Below are 10,569 nucleotides of genomic sequence, written 5' to 3' on the forward strand. Positions count from 1 at the left end.
GGGGAGGGAACGAGGGAGAGGGAGGGAGAGAGAGAATGAGAGAGAGAGATAGAGTGGAAAAGAGAGTAAGAAACTGAGAACAAAGGGAGAAAAAGTCGAGACATAGAAAAGGAACGAGAGTAAAAGAAAAAGGCAGATAAAAGAAAAAGAGGAAAGAGAGAAAAACAAAAAACAGATAGATTGAGAGAGAGAGAGTGAGAAGTAAACAAAGCAGAAAAAAACTAAATTCAAATGTAGTCATATTGTTCCCTCACATCTTTATCATTATCAGTGGTGATATCGTTTCCGTCAAATGAACAGTTTAAAACAGTCTGCCTCGCGTTTAGTAATTCTGGTAATCACACGATATCCACGTCAGTCAGCCTAAGTGAGTGATGTTTTGCACTTTATTACAATCGTTGATCATTTACAATCGCTTTTCTCTATATCAGCTTCGGAAATACCATAATCAACATCCGGGAAAATCTTTTTACATTATAGTTTCAACCTCACACATGCCTCCATCCCGACCGTGAGTTCAAAGTCCTGATGATTTCAAAACCGTAAATACGTGAAAGTGAGTAAAAGAAAGAAAAGAAAGAAAATAAAATAAGAATGAAAAGGGAACTCGATATCCGTGATATTTCGAGTACAACTAAACTTCTTTTCAAGTAGGAGAATTAGCAATGGTGATAATGATAATGATAATAACAATACCAATAATATTAAGGATAATGATAATAATAGAATAAAAAAAAAAAAAACCTTTATACGTTTTATTCGAAACATGACAGAATTTACGATTCCCAATCTCTGACTGTCACTATATGTTCTATAATTGCACTAAACAGCCTGAGTCGTTCATGAAAATAGCGTAATAAATGATACTAATAGCAATTCTTCTTTTCTTTTTTTCTGTTACCTTTATCGTCGTCCTTACCATTATCTTCTAACGGATAAAGGGAGGCTAAGGAGATAGATATGAAGAGGAAGAAAGATTGAAAATATCATGTTGCTTTCGCTGGTAATTCTAGAGGTAGATGTAGGAATAAGATTAAAATTCTGATTGGATTCGAGACAGTTTCGGAGAATCGGAGAGAAGTCGTTAGGAGAAACAATTTTAAGAAAAAAATAATCTTTCGCATTCTCTTTCTCTTTCTTTGTTTCCCTTCGTTTCTCTCTCTTTCTTTTCTTCTTTCTCTCTCTTTCTTTCTTCCTCCCTCCCCCTCTCTCCTTCTTTCTCTTTCTTTCTCTCTCTCTCTTTCTTTCTCTCACTTTCTTTCTTCCTCCCTCCCCCTCTCTCTTTCCCTTTCTCTTTCTTTTTCTTTCTTTTTTTTCTCTCCTTCTCTCTCTCTCTCTTTTCTCTCTTTCTCTTTCTCTCTCTCTCTTCCTTTATTTCTTTTTTTACTCAGACACACACACACACGCACATACATTCTCAGCTTATTCCTTCAACACTTCGTATTTTTTCTCTATACCAAAAACATATATATATAACAAAAAGTAAGAAAGCTGGGAAATACCCAGGGGTCTTTCTCAATCTAAAACAGAAGCCACTGAACTGCGTAACCGTGGTAAATAATACAAAATCAGTCAGCGCACCGAATGTGTTAAAAATTTAAACGAAAAATCGATGCATTATGCACACGCGTGTCGACTGTCCAAGCTGTGTCTTCTTGTGTAAGTTATAAGAGTTATATTCGTTCTTCTAGATACAAGTTCTTCTATAAATCAGGCTTTTGATAAATGCGATTCGATTCCAAGTTATAAAGGTTTAAGTCGCACCTATGCGAATCGAAGATCTTAAAACAAACTGATTCATAAATTGAGTTTCTCTCCATCTGGAATGTTGGTATTATATTGATATCAAGGAATATTGTTGCCAGTACTGATGTCTGGTGATTGATATCATCCTTACTACTCTCTTATGATGTCAGTTACGGTATTTTGACGTCTTCGACAAACCACAAACGCAAATAAATCATATTATATATGTACAACCATTTCCCTTTCAATAGCTTTTATACATCGTTTTGCTACCTCTGGGTCATTAGATATCGAAGTCTTACGTTTTTTTTTTTGTTAATCCTCAGGGACTACAGAATAGCTTTACTTGTGATAATACTTTATATCCCATTACGACCCATGGTATACTGTGCAATCGTTATAATACGGTATTTAATGAAAGAAGTGTTTGCCTAAACGAGTTTCTGACATGTTATATACACGACGTCTGTGATTAGTCAAGCTTTTCATGACTGATTGATACTCGGGACAAACACAGTCATTATTTCTTTAGATTTTTTTCCCCCGACTTTTGTATCTCTCTGTTGTAGGATCTTTCATTCTAATTAAGTATTATTTAGGTGTTTATTTTAGATGTGACACGATCAGTCGTTGTACTGCATGTTAATTTCAATTCCATTCTGTCCCCCTCTATCTCTCTCTGTCTCTCTCTCTCTCTATCTATCTATCTATCTATCTATCTATTTACCTATTTATCTATTTATCTATTTATCTATCTCTCTATCTCTCTATCTCTCTCTCTCTCTCTCTCTCTTTACCTCCCTCCCACCCTCCCTCCCCCTCTATCTTTCCCTGAAGGTAATCCAGCTTTTAAAAATATCGTGATGCCACCAATGCTCTCCTTACAAGGGACATCCATAATTAGTGACAAAATTTCGGAAAATACTCAGTGAATATTAGAATACCTAGTAGACATACCCTATAACAAAAGAAACAATAAATCATGCAAGTTATAAGTCATTTCAGATATAATGGTAAAGAAATAGTGCCTAATTCGAATAAAATAACAGAGATACGTATGACGTAATCGAAATGATACTGACGATTCACAATTAAAAGATAAACTTGTTCATTACGTTCCTCCGCTAAAAGGATCAATAGAGCTTGTGATCAATGATTCCATGCTAATCTGCTTAACAGGTAAATCAAGTATGATTAATCAATAAAACATAAAATAGACAGCCGATATTGCGCCGAAGTAAAATAAAGTAAAGGGAAAACTTGGTGATATACATAAAATAAGGATATTACCTTTTCTAATGCAATCACTAATACCAATATTACCCGTTATAACTATTAATACTATCGTTATAACTACTGATAATTTATATTATGGTGATAAGAATATTAATAACAGATGATAACAATTATAAAATAAATAGGTGAAAACTTGGATATATAAAAATAACGATATTAATATTACTACAATTACCGCTATCAATATTACCTGTTATTTCAAGTAAAACTACTACTATTACTAATAATAATTTATATGATGATGAGGATATTAATGATTATTACGATGATAATGACAATGATATAAAATGGTATTACTGATATCGATAGTCCCGGCAGTAAGACACTAGAAATTACTATGAAAACGAAAATGACACGCACTTACACATGCACATAATGTATAACATTATACATATATATATTTGTATATATATGCACATATGCATAGTATATATATATATATATATATATATATATATATATATATATATACATATATATATATATATATATATATATATATGTACTATATGTACTATATATACATATATATATATATATATATATATATATATATATATATATATTATATATATACATATATGAATATATCCATATATATATATATATATATATATATATATATATATACATATATGAATATATACATTCCCCACATACATATATATACATATATATCCATATATATATATACATATATATATATACATATACATATATAAATATATACATATACATATATAAATATATACATAAACATATATAAATATATACATATACATATATAGATATATACATATACATATATAAATATATACATATACATATATATATATATATATATACATATATACATATGTACATATACATTATATATATATATATATATATATATATATATATATATATATATATATGTGTGTGTGTGTGTGTGTGTGTGTGTGTGTGTGCATATATACATATATATGTAAACATATTCTATATACTTACATATATATGTGTGTATATATATATATATATATATATATATATATAATCTATATGTATAAACATACATAGATAGATGTAGATATAGACAGATATATAGATATGTCCTCTAAATAAATAGATAAATAAATAAATATATATGTATGTATGTATATATGCATGTATGTATATATGTATGTATGTATATATGCAATTGTGTATATACATTAACATATATATATATATATATATATATATATATATATATATACATATATATATATATATATATATATATATATATATATATATATATATTCATATGTGTATGTGTATATATATACACATATGAATTTATATATTCTTCCCATCGCACTCTCTCTACCTCTCCTTCCTTCTCTCCCTCGTCCTCCTCTCCTCTTCTCTTTTCTTCCCTTCTGCGTCCCCTTTCCCCGGCCGGTCGAGCGTTCAGTCCTATATAGTGGGCAGCGGGGCGTGGACAGAATAAATATATTTACGAAACGCTCTATCTTTTAATAACGTCTCCCTCTCTCTCTCCATCCTCTCTCCCGAATACACACATTCTGACATACTCTGATAGGTATATGCTGTTCTGGGATTATTGTTTACCTGTATATGTATATATATTTTTTTTTAATGCGGTTTCGAGATTGAATTGTCTGAATTTTATATGTATTATTAATATTTCTTTGTAATTACTATTAATATTTTTATGTTTGTTATTCATACTTTTATATCTACTATTGGGATTTCTTATATTTAATATTAATGTTTGTATGTATATTATTACTACTATTTATTTATTTATAGTATTTTTATTAATTGTTGTTGTTTTTACCATTGTCATTGTATTATCCTAAATATAAGAAAGATGTTAGCGATGATAGAAATGATAGCACTACTGGCAGATAAGAATAATGATAATGGTAATAATAATAATAATAATAATAATAATAATAATAATAATAATAATAATAATATAGTAATAATAATAATAATAATAATAATAATAATAATAATGATACTAATAATAATGATGATGATATTGAAAATAATCATGATAATAGTAATAACAAAGAGGATGACAATAATGATATCAATATTAATATCAATATTAATGAGGAGTTATATTTACAGTCATAGACTGTTTATTCACAATCTTTAGAATATCAAGTAAATATTCTTTTTTTCTTTTTTTTCTTTCATACCGGAATAAACACCATTATGAAATAAAGATTACAGTAAGTCAGAATTATATTGCATAAAGAGACTAACAATCTAAAAAAAAAAAATTCCAGGGAAATAAAACATTGATATCAACGGTAAATGTATGAAATATTGGTATATTTTATCAGAATAGAGGCAAATCATCCATATCATTTACCACTGAAATTCTACCACACAATTAACTTTAAGTCAACACACAAGATCCAAGTAGTGTGTCTTTTACGATGCGAACTTTGATTCTGATGCGAACTTTGAAGTAAATTGTTCTCATTGATAATAATTATAGAATTTTCATCAATAATGACTATGATGATGACCGTGTCAATGATAATAACGACAATATAAAGTCATACGAACATGCACACGCACACGCACACATACACACGCATACACACAGACACACACACATACACACACACACACACACATACACACACACACATATATAGATAGATAGAAAGATAGATAAATATACATAGATATAGATACATACCTATCAAGAAAAAATGCCACTTTCCCGAATCCACGAAGATGCCAAACGCGGCAAACCTGAATCAATTTCGCCAATCAAGACAATCCTATTAAGTGATACATCAAAGCACAATCCTTGGATCCAGAACGAAGTCCTTTTTGGTGAAGTCGACGCCACAGTTTAGCATTGACCTCAAGCTTTCTGTATTGATAGGATAAGGATAATGTTGCTAATAACAATAGTAATATTGATGACAGATAGTGATTGTGATAGTCAGGACGAAAGCGGTAATGATGGTGAAAATGGCAGTGATGATGATGATGGTGGTGGTGATAGGAATAATAATAACAACAGCAACAGTAGCAGTACTACTATTACTACTACTAGCAGTAATACTACTACTACTACTACTACTACTAGCAGTAATACTACTACTACTACGACTACTACTACCTATAATAATGATGATAATAATAATAATAATAATAATAACAAAAATAAGAACAAAAATCTATGACGCCCAAGTCTTAATTCCACAAGTCCATTCTTCCAAATACCCTCTGTCTCGGTTTCTCTCCCTCCACCCGTTCTTAACTCGCCACCGAATTACCATCAATTCCTAACTCAACTCAACTCTCCTTGAATTCCGTCCATTCATCTCATTCGAACTTTCTCTTTCTCTCTCTCTCTCTCTCTCTCTCTCTCTCTCTCTCTCTCTCTCTCTCTCTCTCTCTCTCTCTCTCTCTCTCTCTCTCTCTCTCTCTCCATTCTTTCTTTCTTTCCTCCAATTCCTTCTCCGCATTTGGATTTCTCTTCTCCCAAGCCTCCTCTCTCTCTCTCCTCCTCCTCCTTCTTCTTCTTCTTTCCCCTTTCCCTTCCCCATTTTTCCTTCTTCTCCAACTTCGGCTCTTAAAACTTCCTTCGAAAAGTACTTCCACTTTCGTTGTTGTCCTTTCGTATCCTTGCCTCTTTCCTCCTTCCTCTACGGCCTCTCTCTTGCACCTCGACGCCCTTATTCCTCCGCTCTCCTTCCGCTTCGCCTTCGTCAGCGGCAGCCGACGGCGTAAAAGTTATTGCTGGTCTTGGGGTCTTACGGTCTTGTATCTCCTCATTCCTCGCTTTATTGGTACTCTTGCTCTTACTCTTGCTACTCTTCCCACGTATGGCGCGTCCCGTCCTGCGTATTTTTTTTTTCTTTTTTTCTGGCGTCTTTTCCCCTAGTTTATCCATGTTTATTCCGATTCCTTATTTATTTCATCTTCCTCTTCTTCCCAAGCGATTCCAATTACTTGAATCGCCTGACTTCCACTCCCGTGCTTCCCCGCAGCCTTGTGAAAGACGCCTCTGTTTCTCCAGCATTTCCTCTCTCTCGTCTCTCGTCTCAACACAGGCTCGTCCACAAACTTCGGGGCGTCTTTAGCACCTTGCTTCGCGCGCGCTCATATATACAGGCACCCGAGTGTGTGTGTGTGTGTGTGTGTGTGTGTGTGTGTGTGTGTGTGTGTGTGTGTGTGTGTGTGTGTGTGTGTGTGTGTGTGTGTGTGTGCGCGCATGTGTGTGTTTGTGTGTGTTTGTGTGCGTGTGTGTGTGCGTGTGTGTGCGTGTTTGTGTGTGTTGTGTTTGTGTGTGTGTGCGTGTGTGTGCGTGTTTGTGTGTGTGTGTGTGTGTGTGTGTGTGTGTGTGTGTGTGTGTGTGTGTGTGTGCGTGCGTGCGTGCGTGCGTGCGTGCGTGCGTGCGTGCGTGCGTGCGTGCGTGCGTGCGTGCGTGTGTGTGCGTTATATATATAGATGGACAAATAGATAGATAGATAGTTATGTATATATATTTCTGTTCTATCTTCCATCTCCCAATGTTCTACGAAAGCCCTCCCCCACAACGTGTTTAGGAATTGTTTCTAATTCTGCTGGCGTTTGTGCAGAGTCGAATGCCTTTTCAAAGTCAACGAATGCCACACAGAGGCTTCTATATTCATTTGTTTCCGCCATTGTGTTATGGCTTCTGTTTTCTCTCTCTCTCTTTCTTTTTGAATAAGCTTACTGCAATTTTCCTTTTCGCTTTTGCAGTACACTTTCATGTACAGATTCCTTTATTACCCCATTGAACTTAAGAGTTAGTTTACTCAGTTTCAAGATCTTTAAGAACGGAGCATCTGTTTTAGAAAATCAAACTAAATTCTGTTGCTTTCCTCTTGAAATTAGCTTAGGGAACTTAGGCATTCATGTACGTTATTTCTTCTCCCTTTTTTTTGGGTGTAATTCGTGTCTTTTATAATGTCGCGTCTGTTTGTAATTGTGAAGTCAATTTTTCTAATAATGGACGACGACTTTCACGTACACTTCTTTCAGTCTCTTCTCGAAAACTTCATTCGGAGTTGAGTAAATTCTATTAGCATTTGTCCTCTCGCGTATCTGGTATCTGTTCCATGGTTCCCGTCGCCGTTTTCTCCTTATACCCTATTTTCTACGGGATTTACTGACATCGGTAACTATTGGTACATCTTTATAAAAAGATCTCTCTCCTTCATCATCACTATGGCCACTCTTCAGGTTGTCCCTTTCTTTTAATATTCTAATTCGCAGAAGATAATATTTAGTTGTTGTTTTTATTATCATTATTATTTTATCTATTTTTATTTCATTATTCTTAAGATTGCTGGTGATATTATTTCGTTAATTTTTTTTCCAAGTTGGGAAGATACCCTTACGTTCAGCCTGCAGAATTCCATAACGTTCTTTTCGAGTCGCTTGTGACCTAAGAAACATACCTCGAGGTCTTTCCTATCTATATTTTACCTCTCCACTATCACAAAGATCCATCATCTAGCACTTTCTTGTCTTCTAGCTTCACACTCCTACAATGTCCCCTTTAACGAAAAAAAACTTCCTTAACGGCAGCTAAGCAGGTTCTGTTCTCATTGCCCTTACGTCACACGAGTAAAAATTCATCAGCATGGAGCAGCCTGAGTCGGACGGGATATTTTTAGGCTCTCGGCTCCAGGCTGTCGCCGTAACTAGGGATTCCTTCGTTCCTGGGGAATGAGAACCGATGTCGTGTGTGTGTGTGTGTGTGTGTGTGTGTGTGTGTGTGTGTGTGTGTGTGTGTGTGTGTGTGTGTGTGTGTGTGTGTGTGTGTGTGTGTGTGTGTAAAGATCTGTGTATGTATAATCTCGATATATATACGTCGTGCGCATATCTGAAGCCATGTATGCATCAGAGTCTGTTTTCGCCAAACTAGTATATAAAGAGTGAGCGGTTTATCTATCTTGCTCTATTCACGAAGAAGACCCGTGTTGCCATCCATTTTCCTGGTATTCCTTTCATTAAATTATCAGCCACGTCACGTATATACTCCAGCGGTAGCCAAAGGGAGGAGAGTGTCGTCCGTGCTGTAGAAGTGGTTGCTGAAGAAGGTAATGTATATCTCTAGAAGGCCAAGTTCACCTTTATTTTTAGTATGCATGGCTGGATTTTGGATGGCTGTTCCGAATGGCGACAGATCGATGATTTTCACAAATATACACCAATCAAGGGTGTGGACTTCAGTCAAGTCAAGTAAAAATCATTTGATACTTCACACACACACACACACACACACACACATACACACACACACACACACACAAGCACACAAGCACACAAGCACACAAGTACACAAACACACACACACACACACTCATATACACACTCACACATACACATACACACACACACACGCAAACACACATACACATACACATATACATATACATATACATATACATACACATATACATACACATACACACACATATACACATAAACATATATATATATATATATATATATATATATATATATATAGAGAGAGAGAGAGAGAGAGAGAGAGAGAGAGAGAGAGAGAGAGAGAGAGAGAGAGAAGAGAGAGAGAGAGAGAGAGAGGAGAGAGAGAGAGATCATCCCCGTCAGCCCGGCCTTTGACGTCGCACATCAAACCTCTTAACACACACAATGTCTTCGGGAAGGGACGCGCGGCGGCCTCAAAGGAAGCAGCGGCGTGTGTATGCCCCGCGGAGGTCGCGCCCGAAACTCCAGGACAAGTCGGGAAGGCTCAGGTTTCGAGACCCCTGAATTATAATGATAATAATGATGGTAATAATGGCGAGGGTGATGCCCGTTGTTGCCGTCACCGCCGCGCCGGATCTTGGGATTGTCTTCGGTGCCTGCCTGCCTGCCTGCCTGCCTTCCTTCCTTCCTTCCTTCCTTCCTTCCTTCCTTCTTCCTTCTTCCTTCTTCCTTCCTTCCTTCTTTCCTTCTTCCTTCTTCCTTCTTTCCTTCTTCCTTCTTCCTTCTTCCTTCTTCCTTCCTTTCCTTCTTCTTCTTTCCCCCTTCCTTTCCTTCCTTCCTTCCTTCCTTCCTTCCCTCCTTCCTTCCTTCCTTCCTCCCTCCTCTTCCTTACTTCCTTCCTTCCCTCCTTACTTCCTTCCTTCCCTCCGTACTCCTCCTTCCTTTGCCTCCTTCCTTCCTCCTTCCATCCCTCCTTCCTTCCTCTCTTCCTTCCCTCCCCTCCCTCCTTCCTTCCTCCTTCCTTCCCTCCCTCCCTCTTTCCTTCCCTCTTCCTTTCCTCCCTTCCTTCCCTTCCTCCCTTCCTTCCCCTCCTTCCTCCTTTCCCTCCTTCCTCTCCTTTCCCTCCTTCCCTCCTTCCTCCTTCCTTCCTTCCCTTCCTCCTCCCTCCTTCCCCTCCTCCCTCCTCCCCTCCTCCCTCCTTCCCTCCTTCCTCCTTCCCTCCTTCCCTCCTTCCCTCCTTCCTTCCTTCTTTCCTTCCCCTTCCTTCCCTCCTTCCTTCCCTCCTTCCCTCCCCCTTCC

Source organism: Penaeus chinensis, chromosome 12 (assembly GCF_019202785.1).
Source record: "Penaeus chinensis breed Huanghai No. 1 chromosome 12, ASM1920278v2, whole genome shotgun sequence".
In the NCBI taxonomy this organism is placed as follows: Eukaryota; Metazoa; Arthropoda; class Malacostraca; order Decapoda; family Penaeidae; genus Penaeus; species Penaeus chinensis.